General features: G+C 43.7%; 1 protein-coding gene across 1 annotated transcript in view; it reads right to left on the bottom strand.

Moving 5' to 3' along the window:
* The window catches only part of LSAMP (limbic system associated membrane protein), a 1,042,261-nt gene that overhangs the window by 320,970 nt on the left and 694,547 nt on the right, over positions 1 to 26,744 (bottom strand). The gene's annotated exons all lie outside the window — the stretch shown is intronic.

Raw genomic sequence — 26,744 nt, 5'->3', positions numbered from 1 at the left:
TCCCTGCCCCCCGCTCCTTTCCCAGCCTCGGAGGGACGGAGGGGAGACAAAGCTGGTATTGAGCTTCCCGCAGTGTGAATACTCAGCCTGTGCTCCCCGGCTGCCAGCGCCCGCAGCTGAGCCCCGCGCCCCGCCGCAGCGCTGCCCACCCGGCACCGCTCCCGCAGCTCGCCCGCCACCGCCACTGCCACTGCCACCGCCGGCACCGGCGGAGGGAGATTAAATTAATGGAGGGGAATAAGCCGTATGTTTGGCTGCCGATGCCTGCCTGCCGTTCCCCCCTCCCCGCTCTCCCCTGCCCGCAGGGGGATGAAGAGAGCGGCTCGCAGGGACGTTTCGCCGCCGTAACCCTTCTGTGGCCACAGCACGACGGGGCCGGGAGAGGGGACGAGGGCGGAGGGGGCAGTGAGGAGGGAGGATGTGGTTTGAAGGGGCTCCAGAGCAGCGGGTATAAGAAAAGCTGAGGGCAACTCTTGCTGCCCTGCGCAGTCACAGCACCACTGCATGCACGTGCAGGAAGGGACTAACCAGGTTTTATACGCAAATGGCCACACTGGATAAGACCAAAGGTCCGTCTAACCCCGTGTCCTGTCTCTGAGCACAGTCTAAGGATGATGCCGAGGGACGAGTGTAAGCACCAGGCAAGCATGCAGTGATACTGCCCCACAGCACTTCTCTAATTTCCAGTGATTTGTGGCTACGGCATGTCCCAAGCCTGTGGCAGTGTCTCTGTAGTTAATGGCCCTCGATTGATTTTCTTCTTCCAGGAATGCATCCAGTTGCTTTCTGAACCCCCAGAAATGAGCCCCCACAGCCTTGGGATGCAAAGGCAGCGCTGTCTAGGAGCACTTAAACAATCCCTGCGTGTGTTAAAGGGCTTTGAGTTAAGGGCTAAGGTCATGACACCACTACTCCCGTGTCATACGCAGCAGTAGCAAAATGAGATGACTGCTTTGTACTCAAGCCAAGGGGACAAGGAGATTCAGATATTTCCCCTATAGGATACTTGAAGTGGATGGGACCAGTGAGGGGGGAGTAACAAGAAGGAGCTGGGGGTTAATCCATATGCTGGATGCACCCATGCTACTGCAAAGAGAGATTTGGCCCAACACGGGTATTGCTTTGAAGAAGCCTGTGCTGCTGATAGCCTAGCAGACAGTGAGTTGGGCTACTGACTGTGCCTTGTACTGTCCATCTCCTTCAGAGAGAGCCATCCTCAGAATGTCTCTGATCACACTCCTGGCATCCCAGGTGGCAGCGCAATGGGCACTGCCAAGAAGACACTCATGCTCGAGTTCAGGCTCTTGTGCCACAGTACGAGTACTGCTACAAGACCTGGTACATGTGAAATTACCAATGATAGAAATGGACCTTCTCGCAAGTCAGAGCGCTGCATGGATCCCTTTTACAAGGGTCTCTCACATATGTTTCATCTACATTTAATAAGAGCTATTCTATGTTAATTAAATGCCAGTGGAGTAAGGAAAACATATTTGTCGAAGATTAACTATTATGTAATGCGAGAAGCATCTGCCACCCAACTGCTAGAGCTCACTAAATATTTCCTTATCTCAAAGTATTTACTTAGGAGGCAATAACTATCCAGTTAAATCTAAATTTAATGCTTAGTTAAATATAGTTCATGGAAAGTGGCACCAATATGTTTTATATGGAGAATGACAGGGGGGATTTCAGGGAGAGAGAAGAAACCTTCCCCCGGACTCTGCTAACATCCTGAGCCGAGGTGGGACCGCACTTGGCGTGCCTCCCAGCAAAGTGGGGGTCTTCGCAGAAAACTCTGAGGCCACTCTCTACCGAGATGGAAGTATGAGGGCAGTCCTCATCATCTTAGACATTTATACAGTCCTCATTAGAACTACTGTAGCATAACTATTTAATAATAATAATAATTATAACAAACAGAGATGAGGAAGAAATTCCCTTGAGGGTCTCATGGTCCTTGAGGGAAAAAAAAAAGCTCCTAAAATTGATAGATCTTATTTGTTTTTAGAAGCATATGGAAATAAAAAGAAGCAGTTATCTGGGTGGAAATGGACAAACAAGCAGGAATCACACAAATCCTACTCATCAGGAGAGAGCCTCATCAGTAAAATAAATATATTTTTTTGTGTTCCCAGAAGAAATAACTCTCTAGACCCATCTCCCCCTGCTGGAAGCAGATAAAGAAACAGCAGGTTTGCATTTTAACTTTTTTACATTCCAAAATCTTGAGGGAAAATTCAGGTAAACAAGCAGAACAAGGGCACTGCATACCCATAATGACATCTTCTAATGCAATTTACCAATACTCCTGGTACGTGCAGGACTGGCAGGGCCAGCCTGACTGACCAAATTTTGTCAATATGCAGTACAGGAATGCATGGAGTAGTACAAGTCCAGTTCCTCAGGTACCACGTTACTCCCTCTCCACCCCCCAATGCTAAAACACATCTTGCCCAAAGGGAACAGAGCATAGAGCAACACTCTTTGATGAGGGCAGGCTGTACAGCATCACCCAAGACATTACAAAAACACTTGGATGACCCGTTTTGGAAGATATCTGTGCTTCCCTGCTGCAGATGTGGGATGGCTCTGTGTGCAAGCTGGAAGAAAAATAGCAGCACATGCAGACACATCTTAGCCAGCCTTGCTCTCCCTGGCTTTGAAGGAAATGTGTCAAAGGCATCGCAGCCTCAGACACCATCGCAGGTGTCTGAGCTGGCCAAAGCGGACACCCTCGATGCTGGTCCCAGGTACGTAGCCTTCACTGAAGTGTGCAGTGCTGTGATGCAGTGGGACTGTTACCTAAGTCAGGGTAATGGTCAGACTGTTACCTGAGCCAGGACTACCTGTGCAGCAGCTCAGTTCTTGAGCTACTTTGGGACTGACATCATGGAAGCCTGAAGTGCAATCTGCTTCTGATGAAGAGTCAACAGGAACTAAAAGTACAGGCTCTGGCCACAAATAGGCATAGGCTTTTTTGCATTTGAGATGTCTACAGGCAAGGTGCAAACCACGAAAAAGAAAAGCTATGTCAGATGCAACAGTAAATGGTATAATTTGGATGGTTGCCCTCTAGGAGCTGAAATGTGGCTCACTGCTCACTTCACCATCAGCCACAGAATGGCAACCTGTGTCACTTGACTTTCAATCACTACCAACATGGTCCCACCAAAACTGGTGACCTGTTCCCACATCTCACTGGAATCAGGGAAAAGATATGTCTGATAAATATGAAAGAGAAGAGCTCACGCAAATCTCCAGACCCTTTCATGGCCCAAGTGATTGTTTTAAGTAAGGTGACGGTATGACTGCTCTACCAGGAGAGTCCAAGCATCAAGGGACATTATTAAGGGTACTGCAGTGATGACTGAAAACATATGATGTTTTGTGAGCTATATAACATGTTTAGCCAAGATACACTGCTGCACTCAAGCAATGGAATCTGCCCAAAGCATCTCAGCCATGCAGACAAAGTGCAATTTTGTTGCATTGGCAGAGGAGCTATGGAGAGGAACAGGAAAGAGTCCAAGGGCTTTCCCTATATTGGGAGGAAGATTAAGGGACTGTGGCAGGGGAATGGTGACCTCTCTTCTCTCTTCTTTCCAGTACCTGCAGATCCCAACTAAACACATGCAGCCACTGATTGCTACCCTGCTGTGAAAGAGCACTATCCCATTCTTTTTTATTAAGCAGACACTTTTCACTCTGCTTTGCTTCCTGGGATGCAGGGAGCCATAGGAGTAGAAGAAAAGGAGCAGGGGCTAGAAGAGAGGTGGAAAAAAGCTCTCAGCTTCTTTTGAGGCTGAGGCAGCTGCTGCCATGAGGGGCCACCTCCAGATATAACGCAAGCTCTCTGTTGAATGCAGCAAAGGCCTCTGCAGGCAAATCAAGGAGGAGATGAGGTTTGAATGGTAAATCTCTGTCTTCTCAGACATAGAGAGTTCCCCTATACCATATCTATTCCTTTAGCTAGGCCTGCCTAGTAAAGTGGCCTCCATCTTTAGCAGGCCCAACAGTTTGCTGGAAAGAGTGAACATTTCCCTGTGACAACCGAAAAGAAGAACAAGTCAGCCGAGGGCAGGATGTCTACCAAACTTGATCCTGTGCTGACTGGAACATCCATGCCACTTATTCAGACCCCCAAGGTACTTATGGAAGACAGGTTACAGAAAAACATTCTGCAGTCCAAGAAAATATATGTGTATGATAGTGGTAATGCAAGAAGTAACAATGCCAGCATGTGATATTATTAAAAAAAAACCAAAACACCTTTTTATGATTATCTTGCAACTCTATATTTAGCCTGGTTTTTGATTCTTAAAATCAGAGCCAGCTTAGGCCTGAGACACACATCAGGACACGCACTGCAGCAAAATGTAGCTTACTCTGAAATAAAGACCTTCAATTAGTTAGAAGATTTCAGTGCATCGAGAGCATTCACAGACAGGTCATAACTGTGGATGATAACATGCATGTGCAATACCTCTTTCTAAGTGTGGCCACTGAGCTGTAACAGAACTTTCTACTGTAGAAGAACAATAGCTGGTTTTCAACAATTTCTAACCTTGTTACTATGCAATTGACTGGCTTCACAATTGATCACCTCCATACTCCTCAGTGAGGACAATTTAGAAGCCAAAGGCCAGGTTTGCAATTGCCGTAAGTTGACATATCACCACCATAGTCAAAAGAGCTATGCCGATTTCCACCAGCTAAACACGAGGGCCTGAGTCTCAAAGTTCACCTGCTTCTGTGCAACAGGTCTTTTCTACTTCAGAGGAATGAGAAACAGAGTTTAGTTATAACAAAAGTTGCCTTTCCAGCCTTACAAATGCAACAAGCGTGAAAGCAATCACTAGTATTGAGAGTGTGGCAATGCCTTTTCCCTGAAAAATCACGTCATTAGCAACTTTCTTATGGACACCTCAGAACTGGGCTTCACAGCTGCTGTTTGTCAGAGGGTGTCAAATCACTTCCAAACAACGGCAGGCCACGCTGCTCAGCCACTGCTGCTGAATGGCTGTGAGCCAAGCTCCCTGCTACCGCGGGATGAGGCAGTAGCCCCAGTGGGAAGCTCCATGACCTGTTCCCCCAGGAAGGGCCAGCTCACAGCATAAGAAACAAGGAAAGAATTGATTCCAGTTTTCTGGCATTTCTTATGGGGAGAAGGTATGTGGACCCATATTTTCAAATGTGGCTATGGGAGCCAGACATGCAAATCTGGACAAGCAGTCTGCATTTCCCCCTATGAACAGCTTTAAGATCTCTTTTCTTTTATATATTTAGCAGTGAAATCATTGCTCCACCGAGGTTAAGTAACACACTTGATGAGACAAGTAGAGCAAGGGTTCAGCCCTAAAGATCTTTAAAAGCTTCCATAAGATCCTTCCATAAGAACGTCTGGAAAGGCAGCACCTCTGTATGCTTAGGACTGTTGTTCTCCAAAAATGCTTTTCCCAATGTTGGTGAATATTTACAGCCCTCAGCATAAGTAACTAGGATGAACTATGCAGGAGGAGGCTAGAGTAGTTAAAAGTCCCTCCCAACATACAAACAGAAAGATGACGCTGTGATTGGAATGTTCTAGAAGGGCTTGGGAAACCTCCAGCCCCAGTTTCCTCAGTTACTTTGGGTAAATCATTTAATGATGCATTCACAAAGGCATAGAAAGCTAATCTCCATAGGCTCCCTCTGTCATCAGAGAGATAATCTCCTCTTGAGGGCACTTCAGAGCAGATGCCTAGTTTAACTGTTTAAAATTGTCCTCAGTGTCTCTGGGTGTGTCAGAGTTTCCAGCTTCATAGCAGAGATCCTAACATGCCCCTAACTTCCAACAGTGTTCACAGGATAATACACGGAAGACTGCAAGGTGATCTGACACTACAATAATAAAACTCCCTACAAGACACAATGTACAGAACATGCCAGGCAAGTTTGTGATATATTTCTAACACACTCATTAACAGGCCCCAAAATGACTGTCTGGCAGTTGCAAAGGGTGTTGTGATCACAGGAGACAGGAATCCTATACAACTAAGAGGTGGTAAAATCTGTTTTGCTGAGCCTTGCTGTATATTCGATGACCTGCTCTGGTGTGGAGTTCTCAACACAATACTAATGGATGGGAATAATCATTCTGACAGTGATGATTCAGAACAGAGCTCCGAAGTCTTGCTGAAATGATACATGCTACACATTCATCATCACTAGAGAATTAATTTTATTGTGAAGAATAGAGTGCAGCAGGCTGTTGTGCTGCGCGTTTTCTTGTCCATTACAGAAGCTCCCAAACAGCTTTTATGAAACTTAAACTGAGGCCTTCAGTGAGACAAGAAAGATTCTCAAGATTTGTGATGCTATCAGGAGAGCAGGCACCGTCAGAAAGCCTAAGACACAATGGGCTCAGAGATGAATTTGTATGCAGAAATTTGGAGAAGGGTCCCTCTGAAACCATGACCTGTCTGAATTCAAGCTCCTGAAAAAACACTTCCAATCATTTCACCGTATTCAGGTCTGAAAACAAGGAAAACATTCTTAAAATGTCCAGATTTTCAAGATGACAAGCCAGGACACAGACTCAAAAGGTACCATTCTAACAGGCTGCAGGTCACGGACATCTCTGCATCACCAAGTTTAGGGTTAGTGCCTGCTTATTCATTTGACATATATGTTCTATTGCTTTTGCATTTTTCCCCTTTCCCACACTTCTTTTCTGCTCCTTTCTCCTATCTCCTTATCCTGATGTTTTCAAGTTCCTCTCCCTTTTTCAGGTTGCACCCATGTCCTGTTTGTCATGCACAGTCTTATTCGTATGCTTTAAAGCCAGAAGGGACTTCTCTGATCATCCTTTCCAGTTGCCTGAAAACCCCAATCCACAGAAACTCACCCATTGATTCTGGCAAGAAGCCACAACCAGTGCCTGAGCCAGAGCACCTTTTCAAAGAAAGGCTGTCAGCTTCGGTTTAAGCACTCCCCAATTGCAGAGATCTATGCTACGTCAGTGGTTTCAATGGTTAATTACCGCACAGGTTAAGAATTTTTCACCTTATTTGAGCACAAACTTTTAATTCTTTTAACATCCAGCCACTGAATCTAATCATGCTTTTGTCTGCTTAAAGGGTCTTCTGCTGATAGAAACCCTCCTCCTGAAATATAATTTTGTACCTGTCTGAGTCTCACTTTGTACCACTTTCATTTCTAGCCCAATACTTTGCCACGAACTCCCAACACCTGGTGTCAGGGAGGGGAGCAGGGTGTTTTCAACAGCCTCTAACAAGATCTGGCAGATTAGTAGCACTGTCTGCTAGGGATGTGGCCAGTTAGCACAAGGCAGGGCCAGGAATGGGAACTTCTGGGTCTAAGTCTAAGCATGGGGAAGGGTTGGGGGCAGGAATGATGGGAGGAAAGGATAGAGGACCTTCCCACCAAGATGTGCATGCACAGGGTGGCTCCTCAAGATGAGCGAGGATTTTGCTGGTGGTGATTCCAGCAGCTGGTTCTGTTGCAGAGGACTTAAGTGCCTCCAGCACAGTTCTGTGCTCAGATGTAGCAGCACTGCAGCTGTACAGCCTGTGGGCTTTTTAGGAGAACCTGGACTCAGAATCATCCTGATTTAATATAATCCAAACTCCTATTTCAATCAACTGGGTTAGAAAAAAACAAATCCAAGTGTGGACATACCTGAAATCAGCTGAGACAAAGCAATATCTGTCAAGAGAATAGAAATTCTTCTCTGAATCCTAGCTTACAATGCTGCTAAAGATGGGCTGGATGAGTGACCCACATGTCCTGAAAGAGCTACCTGAAGCAGAGGCTTGGAGGGCATTTATGTAAGCTTCCAGGCAAGAGTGAGAGTAGGCATGTCTTCTCTGGGGTGGGGGTGGGGTGGGTGCAGGCTCATAAGTAGCTGTGGGAACTTGACCTGTCAGACCCAGGCCCAGGCCTTGAAACACCAGGAGCTCACACCCTCTGATGACAATTTGCTCAGCTCAGGAAACTTTTTAGTTCCAGCAGCTTGCTGGGGTTTATGAAACAAAGAGCCAGTAACCCAAACAGGAACTGCAGTATTGCTTCCTGTGAAACCCCAAGGGATTTGTGGATCGTTCTGGTCTTCCGTGACACTTCATTAGCTTCCTAATTTATATAACATACCAGTGTTTTTTGAATTATATAAAGGGCCTGCTAGCTTATTGCTGCAGGCAGAGATGGGTGAAGGACAAAGAGCAGGCTGGACAGAGCACCCTGGCAGCTAGCTGAACAAAGGCAGGTGATGTGAAAAAATTGCTACAGTTGGATCAGACTGAAGCAGGGTAATGAAAAAAAGCCCAAAGAAAACTTCTAATGATGAGATGGAACCCTGAGTAGAGTGTTTCCTCACTTCACTAATTATAGGAATAATAATAGGAATAGACTGGTAAGCAAACCCCAAGACGTCCGGTTCAAATAGTATTTGTGGGTGCGGCTACTTCAGGAGTCCCCAGGGGATATGTATCTGATTAGTTTTAAGTCAAAGTCATTGTCCATAACGTTTTTTCACCCTCTTCTGTCTGCAAGGCCTAGCAAGGAAGTCCCCTGTACTTGCCAGACTGAAGTGAGAATCCAGGGAGGGCTTGAGTCACTCCAGCACTTACCTCTGAGCTCCTAGTAGGACAACCACTTTCACCTACAGTCACAGGTGGTTAGTGCATGGTTTGAAGGAGCTGGCAGGAAAGCCTTCCATAGACTTGGCATGGTAAAAACACTGCTGCCAAAAGCAGAGAGTTACTTGCGCAAGTCCTTGCAACCTACCAATCTGACAAAGACCTGAGGGAGAAGGAGCCTAAAGTTCAAAGCATTTCCCCATTCAAGGCTTTAAATGCATCTGAGATGTCAGAAACGTTGACGGGCAGAGGCCCTGGTATAATCAAGTGGAGCTTTGCCACTGATTTCAGTGGGGCTGTGATGTCACCTCCTGAGTCTGCCTCGCACCTTAATTGTCAGTAAATTCTTTTTGGCTGGAGAATGAGCACAATAAAGAGAGGACAAAGCAAATATGGAAATTAAGGCATACCTTCAAATTCACATCCATTTAACTGAATTACAACAATTTTCCTATAAGTTCATTTCTCATCAAAGTGAGGAACAGTGAGTCTGACTGGCCTCAGACAGACCTAGCGTAAGTAAATGAAGTGCAAATTCCTACCGCTTCCAGCTCTGTCGGGACATCCCTCTTCTGTCCATCAACATTCGCTGGTATTCCTGCCCACTCTCCCCATCTGCTGATGTAGCTAAGTCCTGAAGAGAAGAAGTTGCTATTGCCTATGAATTTTTAATGTAGCAAGGAAAAGACTGCAGGAAGAAGAATATTTGGTGGCGTTTACTCCCTGTGATCAAAGCCATTTCATGTCTCCTGTGTGATATTATTAGGAACACAATACAAAGTGAAAGCAGTGCTCAGACTGAGGTCCCTATTCAAAAAAACTCCACTTTCTGCAGAGTCGAATGCAAGAACCAATGCCGCAGGAAGCCCATATTCTTATAGCATCTCCTGTCCACATCTATCTACAGTGACTTACATGACAGAAAGAGCCTAGCAGGGTCCTTAAATCCAGTCCCCTCATATCACAAACACTAGATGTTCTACAGGACATCTCCACTCTCCACAGAACACTTCCCAACACCCAAAAGCGAGTGTACAGCCAGCAGTAAGAGGCCCAAACCTAAATATATTCTGTGGCACAGAATATGATATATTTTAGGTCTCTGCTGTCAACAGTATTTTTTAAATAAAACTCCCAAGTGATGAAAGGAAAAAGACTATATTCTGTGCCAGAGGGAAAGGCAGAAGTCACCTGCTAGTAGGACTAGGGTGAAGGTTCCCTCATACTCCCAGCCCCAGAGATTATTTTAATATGGAATGTGTGTTTGGGACACACTAAGCAAGCACCTAAGAGAATGTAATGCCAAAAACAGTGCGTACATGCTCTGTCTCAGTCCTGTCACTAGGTGGGGCAATCCTCCAGTACCGAGAGGCAGAAGAACACCTTACAAGAGGGTCTGTTAAGCATCAAGTGAGGAGAAAGGGAATTTTTAGCTAGCAGGAAAGCAGATATGGGGGCTGAAACAGATTGGGCCCTCTGGAAGTGTTGGATAAATTCCAGGTCTTTTTCATTCCTCCCCTCTAACCTGATGTACACTACAGACTATATGCACCAATATAAATTCCATGAAAAGCTTCTCACTTTGACTTCAAACAAACTCTCTGCATATCCCTGACAAACATGCACACAAAAAATATTCCACTAGGAAGAATATTCACTACCTGAATAGGCTGTAATTACAGATTGCCCCATCTTCCTGCCATTATTCAATCAACAAGAAAACTCAGACACCAAGAGGCCAAACTGATCAAACATCCAGCCACAAGCAATGTATCTCATGCAGATCCCCCCTACTGTTGCTCGGGAGCTTCTGAAACAATTCTGTCCATTGTTGGTAACTGTTTGATGAGTGCTTCACAAAAAGCTGATGGCTTGTTCACATGATAACTATGATGGTGTTGAGGACGCATTGCTCATACCAGCTGAAATTGTTCAGCCTCTGTTGCATGGCTGAAAGACTGAGATATACGTAAGCAAGGCTTGAGGTTCAACAAATGCCAGGGATACCTGTGCAAAAATATTTGCCCCCTGAGTCACAATTGCTGATACTACGGGACTCAATGATTCCTCAGTGTAAACCATCATGCAAACATCTTTGCGCTAATATGACAAAATGCAAAGTCAAGGGAACTGCAATTGGAATTGAAGTGAAATTTCAGCATTTTGGTAAACATAATTTTGTAAATGAATGCTGACAGCAGTCATGCAGATGTTTACAGAGGTAATAGAAAGGCTCTGAATGGCCCCTGTTGCGTTTCTGTCATTTCAAGCCAGACAATGATAAGGGCTCCTTACTGGACAGCTCTTTCTAGGCCATTGTGCAAATGCAGAACAGCTGATTGAAGCAAAGACAGACCACACACACTGAAAAACATCCAAAGGAAACTGGAAAAAATCAACACTTAATAGATAATTTGGTAACAGTCCCTCAAAGCTTTACAGTAAGTGTTCCACACAGCAGGAATTCTGCTGTATACGTAGGAAAGTGGGACTTCTTTGAACTGAAGAGGTGTCTTGCTCTTGCTGTCACAGTAAACTGCACACAGGATTTAGGTTTCACCCAAGGTAAACTCTTTCCCATTCCACTTACACAGCACAACAGAGCTGTGGGTGAGGTACCAGGAGCTACAAGTCCATAAGGAAAGGAACTCCAGGGAGGGAGAGACAGGTTACAGTTCGTTGTGAAAAGGGGCATATGACACCATCGTGATACATGTGTATGTGCATGCATGTGCGTGTGTGAAATGAGGCTGGCATATATGATAGTCCAACCTACTGGGATGACTCAATAGTAAAAAGATAGTTTTAAGTTCCATTATCCTTTTGCCAGGGAATAACGCTTACAAGGAAGCAAAATAAATCAGTACAGACAGAAAGGACAGCAAAAACCTGTCTCATCTGGAGGTCAAGTCTTTCTTACAACTTTCAGCATGATTTCCAAGCTTTCCAGAGATCTCCTCACCCCCAAGAGCCAATATGAAAACACATTCTCTGAGCATCTTGGTCAGGATAGAGTGGAAACAGAATTGGAGTCAACATCTCAATGTCTGAGGAACGTGCAGTTTACTTTGTCATAGATATATTCAACTCCCAACAGAAAGATTCAATATGTCACCAGTACTGGACAGATGATCCTTAGTTCCACACCCAAGAGCTTTTATGAGGTGAAGCTGGGGTCCCTTGTTTCTGTAATATCTTTCCATAAAGCTGCTATGTGTTTAAATAGTGCTATGGGAGATGGATGGGTTTGAGTATATATACAGAGACATATTTTGTGGTTGAAATACGATTATGGAGCTAATGAAGCTGTAATGGCAAACCCAGAAAGGATGTGCAAGCTGCTCAACTTTGTCCTTGACTGCTGGATTAAGGGAATCAGACAACCTTCCCCAGCAGGTTATGGTTCTCATCTCCCCTGACTACTTTGCCAGCAGGGAAGAGAATGCCATATTCTAGCAACCCACAGAAAGGTGCAAAGCTGTTTTGATGACTCATCTGGCAACCACAGCAAGTTAGTCACATTAATAACAAGTTAGAATAGTAAACGCTGGAAATTTAAGGTAAAAGGAAATAAAGTTGAAGACTGGGAAGGGTTTCAGAAAGAAAAGCAAAACATTCAGTACTGTTTGTAAACTCCTGTTGTGTTAGACCCAACAGAGAAATGATTAATGCTTTCTGATCATATAACCAATGTGAAATTAAAAAAGGAAAACAATTAAGAAAAATATTACTTCTTGTTCCCTCATCAGACCTTCTCAGAAGGGAATAGAGGAAGCCCACAATAAGCCTTGTATTCTTCAAAAGAAAGGAAAATTCCAGCCAGGGATACATTTAGGATTTTAGCTTGATAGAGAATTTCTTTTGAGAGATTTATTCTTACTTGCCCTGTCCATAGTGGGATTTAGGAAGTACAAAGAACATGTATTAACTAGGTAATGTGTATTAACAGCTTAGCCCAAAGAAGGCAGCATGTTTTCAAGGTGTATTAAAAAACAGTTAAACCTTAGGCTACTTTCCTCCATTATGCTAAACATATGTTAAAGTCATACTGCCTTGTTTTCATTAGGCTCTTAATACATGCCCTCAAAGGCTGCTTCACCTTAAAGCTCCTGCAAGAAAGCTATAACGGTTTAGCTATGTTGGCAAACCCATCAAAAGTTGACACAATGCTGCAACTGCTGTAACCTACTTCATATCTTTTAATTCCCCAAACAAACACTCTTAGCAAAAAGATTACAAGGCCAGAGTACTGTATCTGCCCTTTGGCTCTCATAGTGACACATTCAGCACCACATTGCCTCATGACTACGATTACAGTAGCAAAAGTTTATAGTGTGGACCTGAGAGAGCCTCGACACAGGAAAGCAGAGGCCTACCTGTAGGCTGGCAGAAACAGAGCTGCTGCATGGCAATTCAAGCAGAAAAACTGAGGCTTACCCTGAAATTGCCTTGCTTTGGTTCATGACTTCTGACCATTGGGTAGGAAAGAAAATACTACCTGTCCCAGGACTTTGGTGAGTCCAGACTGATTTCTCTTTTCTAAATCAAAACATTTGTCAAGATTACTCCAAAGCTGCAAGCTGCTTTTAGATGACCCCAAATAAGGTTTTCAGCGTTAATTCTAAAAGAAAATCCTCTCCCCAACTCCTGAACAAAAACACTTAAAGATACCTGCTGTCCCTTCAGAGTATGGACTTGGTCCATATACATTCTGCACTTCCCTTGTGCTGTTTCCCTCTGAGCAACTCACTGAAGAGGAAATGGCATCCTTCCTTCTGCCCTTTCACCGTATGTGTTTGCCCTGCTTTACAACTGGCTTGCACAAAGAACCACCAGGCTCTCTCCAGGAAAGGAAGAATAACTGTAAGTTATCTTTTTAAAAGTCTCTTCATCCTTAGGCAACAACTGAGAAGTAACTGCAGTGATAGGACCAATCTTTCTGCTTCATATTAATAAAACTCAACATAATATTACTGCTTGCTGCATTAAGTGCTTTTAGGTACCAAACTTTGTTGTTGTTTTTTCTAAAATGAAAGAGCAATACATGTGAGGAAGGACCTGGATGTTTTATTCTTTACACCATACACTTTGCCACATGATGCTGCACTGAGGAACTAAACGTCTTTATTGGAAGAAAAAAAACACAGAGCAAGCAAAGAGTGTAAATGGGGAAAAGCAAGTTAGGATTTTAAACACCTCTGTGTTTTAAAAGTTTGACATATCATTTGCCAGGCCACGAGGGAAGGATCTCTCCTCCAAAGAAATATCACTGTTAACCTGATATTTTCCGTTTAAGGAGACAAATTGCCCAGTGACAGTCTTGAAGAGTCACTGCTTGCCCTCAGTTTGTTGACATATGGATGAAACAAAGCTGTGACAGTGAGGGAGTGACTTTCCAGTGCCAGCTATGTTTTTATGTCTTCTGCAAGTGATTTTTCTTCAAAAGGCATAATGCAATTACGAAGTATTCTACGTGTCTTCACCTTATAGAAATCTCACAGGCAGAAAAAACTTGCCCCAGAATGCAGCACCTCCTTAGCTGACTTACTCACTTACTGTCCACTGCTCTCTTGTCACGCTAAGGTGCTTCCTATGTGGCAACTTGCAGTCCTGTTTGGGATGGCCTAGTAATATGAATACTATTAGCCCATTCCCATGGATGTCCTGGCCACACTTGGTTAGGAGCTCAGGTCACTAACAGTCGATCAGTTTTGGTCACATACCGTTCTTTTGCTTCAATGAAGTCAAAGCACTTATTTCTGCCAGGGAACAGAATACTCCAGATAGGTGGTAGGTGGTGCATTTTGTTTGTCTGGTCCTGATTCCTCCCATAGAATATGCATTAAGCTCTAACCAGTACTTAAGCTGCTCTGACTGTCCCTCTCCAGGTATCTTTCGGTGCCCGGGCACCGCCACAAGTTAGCTACCCAGTTTTTTGCTGGGTAGTTTTGCAGGAATAGACACATACAGCTAGTATAGCCATGGGACTCCAGTGACATATCACTGGCCCTGAATGAGGCAGTGATGCACTACCAGGGTTGTTCTCAGCCAGGCAGAAGGGCTGAGAAGAGAGAAGAGAGCTGACACCTTTAAACTACAGCTCCCATGGGAGACGGTGGTACTGTCAGGTAAACAAAGTTCACCTACAAACTAGTTGAGAATGAAACAGTTTAGCTGAGTTGCTTTGAACTGATGGGAAATATAGTACTTCATTTAGATCTTCCCAGTGAGAGAATAAAAATGTAATGCTAATAAATAACAAAACCAGCAATAATAAAAAGGTAAAAATCACACCTCTCCCAAATTTATGGAAACTGCATTTTCCATTTAAAAATACAGTACACAGCAAATTTCAGAGCATCTTACCCTTGCTATCAAATCCCACTGCTTTCTCCCCATCATACAGCAACTGGAGCTTTCCATCTCCTCTCTTCATTACTTCCCTGATACTAATGTCCCATACAAATACAGGCAGGTTTGAACTTCCATCAGAGACTTGTAGCATCTGCTCAGCATGGAGAAGATTTTTTTTTTTTAACAATTAAAAGCCTATCTGATTGTATCTATGAAAGCTGTGGACTGGACATCATATAAAAAAACCTGCTGGTTGAAAACTGGCAGTCACTCTGTTGGTATGACAGAATAATTAAAACCAGTATGACCATAATTAGCACTTCTGTAGTTCTTTTCATCCATGGATATCAAAGTACTTCATAGAAACAAATGCATCTACCTCCATTTTTAAAGCTGAGCTCAGAAAAAAAAAATCAGATTTTTTTTTCTTGTGGAAAATTCCAACAACTTCATCACAGGGTTTTCATCCTAAATTAGAATCAAGAGTTGAAATATTTTAAAAATTTTCCAAAATGAAGAGTGCCTAAAAACAGTCAAGGTCGATTAGAAAATTTCAGCATTTTCAACTGAACCAAAACATTTTACCATTCCCATTTAGTGCATTTTGTTTGGAATGTATTCTGCAACACATGACATCTGCTTCTGGGAAGGGAATGCCTCAGGGGAGCTGTAGTTCAGGTCTCCCCACTGAACTTGATAACTCTATTAGTTAGGCACTGCCTGTCCCCACCTTCCCCCTAAGGCTGGGACTGCCTGTCCTACTGTCCTGAAGAAAAATGTCGTCAGACTATTCCCTCCTACCTCTACCAAATTTTCTTCTGAATGGGAAGCACTGACAACAGCAAGGAGGACTGGACAATTTAGCAGGGAAGTAAAGATAAAACCCAACAGCCCCAAGGGGCAATTTCATGCTTTAGAAGCCAGCTCAGCTCGCCTCCTATGAGTCAGTAAAGCAGTTGTGCAGTAGATCTGATTTTTTGGAATACCGCTGTTTCAGCGTGAATTCTTTCCAGTCAAGCCTGTGTCTGGGGAGCTGAAGGAGCAAGTTTCTGCTGCTGGCTCCCTGGGTTTGTGCCTGCAACTAATACGGCCATCCTGTCCATTTGTTTGCAGCTCACAGCTTTGCTCTTTCAAGGACCTGTCTCTCCAACTGGTAAGGAAAAGGAGAACAGGTCATAGTCAGCAGAAGACACCACTGCTGGAGCCCTGAGGAAAGCTGAAATGATGGTTGTTCACAGACATCATGCCTTAGACTAAAGGCGCTACCGTAGCCTTTAGTATCCATCTTGACAGATGGATATTTGTGAGGGGACACACACAGGTGTTCAGCAACAGGCACCCTCCTCCAGGCAAGTTGCACAGTTTTGCAACGACACAGGTAACTCGTCACCACTTGTGAGGGCACGGGACTCCTCTCCGCTACCATGCCATGCACCACAGAGAGCTTCCTCTCCAGGAAGGTGGGAAACACGCCAGCAACCAGCGGGAGCCCTGAGATGCTGGTGCTCATCCAGGGAAGCCCATTTACCGCCTTGCCAGAACGGGCCTGAATATTTCAACACTTCCCTTGCTGCCCCCCCACAAACACAGGGGGCAGTTTCTCACGATGATCCCAACTACGAGGATAGTGAGGGTGGCTTTGCTGACTAGTCACACAAGACAGAGCTGACTAAACTTTTGTTGCGTTCTCAAACTTGCCCCTTTAATAATTTCAGAGTAACAAGCTGCAGGTTCATGAGGGAGAAACCAAGAGGCGCCAGCTAACATTCCTACTAATTTAGCTAATGTTACTAAAACTGAAGTAGATGTTTGCATAGGCAGAGAATACAAGACAACCCAGCGGTATCAGGCTCAGTTTGTTGTCCATGGTCACACCTACAACCTGGCTAACTCTTTACACCTGGCCTGGTGAAACAAGATGGCCTGATGTAAACAAATGTACATCTGGCATCCAAAGCAGCTCCAAAGTCCACCCTTACAAACTTGCCATTTACGTGTATTTTAAGGTACTGTACAGATTTGTTTTTCCCCAGACACTTCTGATACCATGTTTGACTGTAAAAGCTGACATAGGTTAAGGTACCTCATTTTTGGAGGCTAGATACATTATCCATTTAAGTATATGTTACCAGTACTTATTACTTCAATACCTAAGTTACACTTGCAGCACAGCTTAAACTCACCCAGTGTTACTATTCAAAAACAATTCCTGCAAACAACTCAAGTGTTCTTGTGTAAAAGAGAGGGTTTTTTTTCTTCTTCTTTTTATTTCCACCACCTACAATACTCTGGAATTTTCTGGGTAACAGCTTAACTCCTAATAGGCCTCTCAAACTTATATTTCCCTACTTCTATTTTTGCACAACTGAAGAAGGGAACAGGACTCTCCCCATCCTTACCTGTAAGCAACATGCTCTGTCATTCAAATTTTGATAGCTGCTAAGGAATGGAGGAAAAAGACGATAATTCTCCTATGACTTGGGATAGTAATGAAGACAGGTCAGACATTTTTCAGTTTCAGGAGAAGGTTATTACTTACTCCTTATCTATTTAAGGGATTTTTTTTTAAGGCTACACACCTTGTATAAAGGCTGTGTTTGCACATGTGGCAAAAAAGGAGATGATCTGAAAATCTCTTAAATTTCTAGATTTAACAAGTGCATGATGCCAGGGTCAGACCTTTATTTCTCAATTAACAAACAGGGAACAAATCCAGATACATGGAACAATGTTGTATGCTAAATGGATTAATCTACATCCCTCTGTCAAAACATAAATAATGTACTGGGACAGTGTCACCTTGTGGTTGTTTACAGATATAGCGGCCGGGGGGGGGGTTCTCTTTGTATCTAACCCTCCCTGCCCCTGCCCCAAATACGCTCACTCAGAAATGTGCAACCTTAAAACCTTCCTTTGGGGTAAAACAGAGCCTCTATGATCCGTCCCATATGCAACCTCCATGCAGGTGTTAGCAGCCTTTGCACTAATACAGCCTGAAATTCTCATAGAGATACGAAAGCATTAAACACCTGAGCCAACTCCACAGCTTCCACTGACTACAGAAATCTGAGAGGGAGAGATGTGCAAGGAAGGAACCTGTAAGTTAATAAAAAGGAGCTGCAAGGTTGAGCCATAAAATTCCACTTGTCCCTTAGTGAATCTCCCACCTGGCAAGGTGAATTCCAGAAACTGGAACATCTTCTTGCTCCTAGCACTCCAATCCTACAGAGAAAGTGGATTTTGAAAACTCTAGTGTGTAGAAAGAGGAAAAAAAAGAGCCTTAATTCAAAGTTAGTACTAAGCAAGGAAATTCAGACACCAAACTGTGCTCTTAATGGAGAACTAATGGATGTTAATTAACCACCAATTGACAAAGAACATATTTACTGTAGTTTAACAGCTCTGCAAATAGACACAAACTCATTTACACATGTTTAAACCTTAATAAATACATTTGCAGTCATTGGCCGCTTAAGTTGATGTTCAAACTGTCCCCTGTAGTAAATCTAAAGGGATACATTTCGTTGCAAAAGTTATTGCATATTAATTAAACATTAGCTCATTGCAGAAAAACAAATAAGTTGATGTTAAATGACCCCTTTCATCAATACTGTTTTATTACACAGCTATTAAAGAGCTGTATGCAAAAATAAAAAAAAACCCACCAACCCAAACAGCTTTCCTTCTGCACTGTCACCTGCACCTCTGCAACGCACATGTGTGTGCATGGGGCCTCCTGATAAGGGAGAGACCCTCAGCGATTCTGCGCAGGTGGCGAGGGCCAGGGTAACGTGGATTTCCTGGGGGCAATGCTCCAAACAAGATGTTTCTGAGAGCGATTTGATGATGGTGAGCATGCAACTGGATTTGGAAAAGTCATTCCGAGCAGAAGGCGTGCGATGGAAGAAGTGTGCTGACACTTATGAGGAAAGGTAGTGGGAAGGATATTGTGAGTTTTCACACTATAAATTTGTTTCATTCAATCTTGCGAGTCTTTTATTCAATTCCTTTCCTGGCTTTTTCCTGTTTGGACAGTCTCATCTCCCTTTCTGCTACTACATCAAAAGCCCATTCAGAATGGTGCAGAAACCTTCTCTGCAGTTCTCACCATGATCCAGCATCCCTCCTTCTCCTCTCATTCCATCTCTCATTACATGCTTATTGTCACTTTTTATCTAGATCCATATATTTTGCTTTGCAAACCACTCCATTAGTTTCCCAAAGGTCTGTCACAGGGGTTAGGTCATTAGTGTGTGTAAAATGGTTTGAGATCCCCTGACAGAAAATGCTAGATGTAGATAAAGGAGAAACACTGTTTCACTTAGACATACTTCTTATAGGAATGCACAGTATAAAATTAAGTCAAATTGTATTTATCCCAGGTTGCTTCATCCTCCAATGCTGTTGCAGAAGCCTCCAGCGGAGGGAGCTTAAAATAACTAACAAAACCTTTACTTTCAAGAGACAAGCTGACTTAATTAAGTCATTGTTTTGTACTTTATATATATAAAAAAAAACTCAGAAGGAGGAGAAAAGGAAATAATCAGCATTCATCAAATGGGAAAAGTCCAGATCAAACAGTGAAGAAGTCTTTTCAGACTTTGCAGAGAATACAAATAGTGAGAAATAGGAAACACAAATTAAATTAAGAATCATAAAATTTTCTCTGCTCGCACAGCTCAGACAACGCTGTCTGGAGCCGATTTATTACCAGACTCAACAACAAATAAGCTCACATGAGTCCCACACTGAAATAACCTTTACTCATTTCACAATAAAACTACCATAGGGGTCTGGTAAGCAAAGATGAATTATAGCTGCCTGTCAGAAATAATGATGATAATCCTTTCCACTCCTACAACATCTGGGGATTACAAAAACCTTTGCAGACAATACAGAAACCTCACATACACCATGTAAAGTAATGATAGTATGTAATCAACAGGTTCATAGATGGAGAAACTGAGGCTCAAGCAGAGGGAGTGAACTGGTCCAGAGTCACAGCGTAACTTTGATCCCTGTCCTCACCTTGGCCCACATCTCATCAGAGTGGAAACAACTCCACTGCCTTCAGCAGGGTTGTTCTGTTTTACACAACCTTGTCATCACCTCACCAGATGGACTGCCACAGCACTCAGGCTCTGCAGCTAGTGACCTGGGCCCTCTTGTGACCGGTGCCAGACAAAACATCAAACAAAAAAGGATTTCCCTGTCCCAGAGTTGAGACTGCATCCCTTTGTATTTGACATGATAATTGTGCCTGGAGAGCACTGATGTTTACCTCCTGGCACAAGATCCATGGGTCTGAGGACCTCGATGGCTGGGGTGAGTTTTCTCTAATTTTAAGGGTATGTATTTCATTCTGGTGACTCAGCCTAAGCATGAGCACAGAGGCTGAGCTTCCGCTACCAAGCTGAGCAATTTCCCCTTCAGCTTAAGCAGGAGAGGCCCTGTGGGAGCAGAGGAAGGTATGAAATATAGCAAAAGCTTATTTACAAATCCTTGTGCGCATGTATATGGGAGAATTTATCTCCTGTAGAGCCTGAACACACTGTACATTTCCTGAAATCCTAGCTAGTCCACAGGAGTTCCTTCCAGGCAGCCACAGGCTTGGCTGCGAATCCTTCCCTTATGCAACTGTCATGCCCAAACCAAACCTTTCCTAACTGTGGCCCTTGCTCACATCCAGCTTTCCTGCTGAGGCTGTAATATTAATAACAAGAAAGATGCAGAACTATGACAATGCATCCAGGAAAGTAATACCTCTGGATCTGGTATGCTTCAAAGGTACCAAGCTGTTCTGCCTCCACAAGGCACAACTCACATGATATCTGTCAGGCAAAGGCATCCAAGGACAGCTGTGCCAAGGTGCCATTTTCTTCTCAGCTACAGGCAATCATAAAATCCCTCCCTTTCCCCAAATGTTTCTTTCTTGCACTGGAGCATGCAAGAACATCTGTCAGAACTGTCCATGCCTCCTCCCAGAAAAAACAGTAGCCAGGGGCAGGATGGGGGAGTCTTTTCTAGTATCTGCAGCTTCATTAAAGAAATTGGCACCTGGACTTGATTTTGGAAACCCAATGCCAAAGTGACCAATAGAGCAAGTAGTGCTGTGGAGCCAGAGTCAGAAACTACATTGCAGGCTTTTGAAAGTGGTCTCTGGCAAGATGTATGCAATGAAAAGACATTATGGCTTTGCCATACATTACACACAAATTAGAAGAGGATGCCAACCATGCAATTGGCATAGCAGCAATCATCCTCACAAGATGTGGAAGGCAAGGCTATTCATCCTCAATCAGACACAGGGGTGGGGATGGGAAGGACAATGCTCCAGCAGTACACTTGTTTGCCTCCTTTCCTCTCCTAGTGACCTACTGGGGTGGAAGTCTCTTCCCACTGCTGTTCCTACCTCATTTTTCAGCTTTTCAAGAATGTGTGATCTTTTCCTCTGCCTATGCAAAATTCCTTTCGAGTGTCTGTTGTTCTCTGCCTCTCCTCCTCTCCCAAAGCATGCTCCTCTCAGTGGCAGGTAGCTGTAGGATATGCACGACAAAATATCTGTCTATAGGTGCTCAGCACCAATAGATGAAGAGAGCTGGCTGGCCAGCTGGGACTTCACCTGCTTTGCTGTTGATGAACTACTCTTTCTGTACATTAATTGTTCTTAATGTTTTCCTCCTTTTAGGCAGCCACCTCCTACCCTTTAACCTTTTGGATTTTCTCTGCGCTCTTTGGTCTACAGAATCTACACCAAGACTCCTTGAGACCAACTGCACACTGATGACAGAAGACAGATGACAGCCTCCCGCGTTCACCCCCCTCCCCACCTATTTTCAAAGTAATGAGTACTAATAATCTGGAGGGATATTAGGGAAAGTAACATTCATCCTTGCTTTAATTTCTGCTCTTACAGCATCGCGGAGACTTCAGTAGGTCTCACAATTTGTATGGTGCAGAGGCAAGAAGAAACAGACACTTAAGTAAGAGCTCTTGCTACTAGGTTACAACAGACTTGCCCAAAGCCAAATGACATCTTGGCATTGGCCCTGAGATGAGTTATGGTATTCCTTGCTCACGTCCTGTACTTCAAGCCTCTAAGCTGGCCAGAGAGTCTCTTTCAAACAAAGAACGCAGGTGGCATTAATAAAGGACTTTGATGTGGGTATCATAGGTTTGATACTTCCAAATGTTCAGCCTGCTACCCAGCAAACATGCCGCAATGCAGCATTCTTCCAGTTAGAGCGCTGCACAATGCAACAACCTGGAATGTTTTCACATGCTGACTGTGTCCAGACACTGTCACACAACACACCAGGACTAAAATCTGCCATTTGCAGGACAAGTCACTGGCCTTTCAAACTCCCTACTCTCTGCAGCATACCACCTTGGCGTCTCAAGGCAGATGGAAGGCAGGACGCAGTAGGAAGCAGCCTAACAAGAACTCTTAGCAAGGATATTCGACTTGGGCATTACCTCAGTCTTAGACTAACACACCCAATTCATTGAATCTGATACTACTATACAATTTTTTTCTACCGATTGCAGTGCTGCTGGCTACACGAGAAAGCAATGTCTTATTTAGTCTAAACCAGTTTGGGTGTATAAAGGACCTCCTGATCAAGTCCAGCCCCCTGCAATTTCCTCATAGATATTTCTTCAAGCACTTTCTATCAATTTCATCACAGATACTCTGAAAACCTGTGATGGATGGCAAACCACAAGACTAATAGGAGCTAAAGGAAACAAATCCTGCTCCTTTTTCAGGTCAGTAGGTGCACTAATGTCTTCTGGTGGAACAGACAACAGAATAGGCAGCATGGGATGTTATTCACTGGAAGTGCCTTGTACAGCAAATAACAGTGATCCTGGTCTGCTCTTCTCAACCTGTGTTTCCAGCCTGAACGATGGCTCTGTACAGTCATCACTAAGGGCACATGGCTGTGGCCATATAACAGAGAGAGAGAGACATTCCTCAGACAATCTCCTCCACTTCCAGTGATGTTTGTGCCTAGACCTTGGCAGATGGAAAACGGACCAAAAAGGGGAGTAAAGATCAAAGTAGGCTTAAGTGGCTGTTTCCCAGATGAGATGTAAAATGGCTGTACTGCTGGAGTCTGTAACAAAAAGTATGAAGTGCCAGAGCAGGTATTTTACCTTACAACATTCATATGGCTAGAGAAGGGATAAGAAATGTCAAGCAAGGGCTGAAGGAGTTAAAGCCTGGTTAAAAGCGGTTAAGTAGTAAGAGCCCAGCATTGAAGGACTAGGTAATTTCACAAGGATTAAAGGTTTGCCCAGCAGTCAAGTGAAAATACTGAATCAGTGTACAGTGTTTTGGGCAAAAGTGATGCTCTCATGGGAGTCAGGAAGACCCTTATCCCACCCACAGGTGGGAGATATTAGTTATGGGAGAGGGAAAAGGGGCAATTTGACCTTTCTAGGCAGCAGATTGCTACACAGGGCCATGGCAAATGTGATATTCTGGAGTCATACAAAATTCAGAGACTGATATATTGAGATGTGACAGATGTTACGGAAGCATGGAATATTCAAAGATCAGTACATTAACTTTATAAATATTACATGCATCCTTATGGATTTTTTAGTGATTACATTCTTGGCTGTACAAGTAAACTAAGGAACATCATCTGCACATCGTAAAAGATCCCAGAGGTAGTGAGGAGTTAACACAAGCCCTCCAATGAAGAAAAAACACAAGTAAAAAAATCATTTAACTTGACCCATATGAAGAGAACCAAGAAGGCTAAAGACATGAAACAGTGTGAGTTCATGACCTCACTTATACATGAGTCTAACTCGAACTACCTGCTACAGTCTCTTGGGGGACATAGGCTTTACCTGCACTGAGGAGCCTGGGAGTATTCCCCAATGCAGGTGCATGACGAGATTGCAACAACATGCATACAGACCATTTTGTTTTCCTTGTTTTTGTTCGTTTGTTTGTTTTCCCATGGGAAGGACAGCTAGGCAAGCAGGCAGATGAGAGCTATGGTGTGCTTGGGAGAAGCAGGGACTGGGACCCTCGCTTGTGCCACCAAATGCATGTGCCCTGAACTTTAGACATCAACTTTGATGACCACCTGCTGAACTTTACAGATCATTATTTTAAGTTAGGGAGCCAGCAATGGCAGAGAAGATGGTATAGAACAGCTGCACAGCATCACCTTAGAGTAGACTGAGGGGACAATCAAGGTCTTGCTGAGAGTGAAGAGAGTCACCCCCACCAGCAGCACCTGGGCTGGCCATGGGGTCTGCCTTCTGCTTACTCACCATGGCTGAATTTGTGGGTCTGAGGTGGCTTTAGCAGAGATGGACTCGTGGCCTAGGAAATACTCTGCGAGACTCAAATCCACTCACAGCCTCCCCATGTGCCGCATAATTTGCTGGCAGCTGAGTCATCATTTACAACTGTTATCATTTCCACAGGCTGCTGCTTTCCAACTGACCTCACCCTGACTTCTACTGCTGCACCGGATACCCATGCAAACACAAGCCTTCTCAGATGCTCAGACCCTACCCTCGGTAACGCCCCGTTTACATTATCAATCACATACCTGCATCAGCTAGCAAGATGTAACTGCAACCAAGCTCTTCCTCTGATCCAAAGATTCCCCTGAAGTTCATTAACATTTGTACTGTAACTACTGTTGAGCTTGCCACATTTCCAGTCAAGATTTCATACCAAATGAAGTTACCAAATAATGGCTTAATAGAGAATGTGGAGTAATTTATATATTGAAATTAAAGATTAAAACTTAATCTTAATTAAATCTCACAAAAGTTCAGTAAAGCTGCCCAAATTATAAAAAAAATAAAAAGATATATTGATTATTTGAGAAATGGAAATCACATTTAATAAATACAGCAGTCAGCCATTAAGGGAGTGGGGAGATCAGAAAAAGCACTAACTGGTGATTAAAAGAAGATAAATATTTATTAAATGTTGCTGTGATTTATTAAGCTGTGTTGGGCTAAACAAATGTAATTTGATATCTGAATCATATCTCATTCTGATACAGCCTTCATTAAATCTGAAGTCTTGGCTTTAAATGGATATCATATGTTCCCTTCAGTTCTTAATCTCTTTGAAATATCAGTTTGATGCTGTGGAAGACACTGAAAGTCACAGAGACTGAAGTCTCCTGCGTATCAATGAGGTTGTTTTGTACTACAGGTGAGTAGGCAACTTCCCATTCCTCGATGTTTTCTTATCCAGGACCTGTTGTAACCTTGCACTGCCCCTTGGTGACAGGGCAGTGTTCAAATTTTCAAACCATTCTGTCAAAAGATCAGACAGGGAGAGCACAACTTCTAGTTTCAATCAGTCCTCAACTTTCCCCTGCAGTATGCTGAAAACCAGGCACAGGTCTGAGGCAGAATACCCCTCGCTGGCTTTAAAGCAGGAAAGCAGACTGTCACGCTAATGCAGCCGCTGCCCACCAGAACATTAGCCGAGGTCAAGTAAGCAAAAACATCTACCCCCTTGTTGATATCCAGTAATTAGTCTAGCACCAAATAGCTCTGTTGATGCAACATTCAGGCTGAGATGATAATCACACAGGAGTGGAGAAATTCATTTTGCCAAGGTTCACAGAGCAACCTTATCTCAGGCCCCTTACAGAGAGGGGTGAGGGTCTTTTAGAGCATGACGTTGTGGGTGTCCAAGGTGTTTGAATGTGAACATTTCTCGAGGCTAGACAGCAAGTTGTCTCTCAGTCCTAAAGGAATTCTCTTGTCAGGCTCTCTTGTCAGCCTCTATTTGGAAGAGGAGCTTTTTGTTGAAAATTACCAGCGTAAATGAATTTCTGCTGATAATTAAATTTGTACAGAGTTAAAATTATGTTACAAGAGCTCTTTCCCAGTGCTATCAGACTGCATTATAGACTGGCTAGTGAGAATCATTGCCTATTACATCATGAACCTGAAAAAATGTTGCACAACATCATCATCACGTTAGCTGCTAAGAGAAGTACTATTTGACTTTTGCAAGTTTGTCTAAACTCAAAAGTTGCAAGGACACTAATTCCCCTCCAGTCCTGTCCCTCTGCCCCTCCCCCCCTCAAACCCAGAAAACCCAACAACAACAAAAAGAAAAGAGAGAAAGAGAGGATGTTAAGTCTCCAAAAATTGGAGAGGGGAAGAGACAATCATTTGCTATTCCTTTTGTCTTTGCAGGAAATGAGGAACAAAAATCAGATCGAGCTGGACTGTGTGATCAATTGTATTGAAATTAGAGTACCATTTCTCTCATCTCTAATATCTTCTTTTCTGTAGTCCTCTGAGTGCAGAGAAGTGCAGCAGGGAGACAGAAGGGAGTAGAGTGCCAAAGTCACTTCAGATCTGGGAGAATATGATGTTTTGAAGGCAAAACCAAGTAATTTAATTTCTTTTTGGAGAATATTTATTTTTTACTGATATAGGCACCCTGCTGAAAGCCAGGGTCCAGCCTCAGGTGCCAAGGAGATTCATTAAACCAAATTTGACATCTCGTTCAATTAAAGAGCTGCTGTGAGAGATACCTTTGCATTCCTGCAGCACTGATTGCAGTTTCCCAGTTTGTAGCAGGCGGGACCCATGCTCTTGGAGAAACAGTGCAGCAGGAATTTGACGCATGATCACAGACTCCTGGCACTTCCTCTCCCATGTGCAAGCTCAAGTTGATCTAGCATAAAGTCACTAATTTTAATGTGTTTTGGCCAGAAAAACAGAAAAGAAAAAAAAAAG

This window comes from Apteryx rowi, unplaced genomic scaffold (assembly GCF_003343035.1).
Source record: "Apteryx rowi isolate R43461 unplaced genomic scaffold, aptRow1 scaffold_134, whole genome shotgun sequence".
In the NCBI taxonomy this organism is placed as follows: domain Eukaryota; kingdom Metazoa; phylum Chordata; class Aves; order Apterygiformes; family Apterygidae; genus Apteryx; species Apteryx rowi.
Note: the sequence above shows the minus strand (reverse complement) of the source record. Positions and strands in the feature narration are given on the sequence as shown.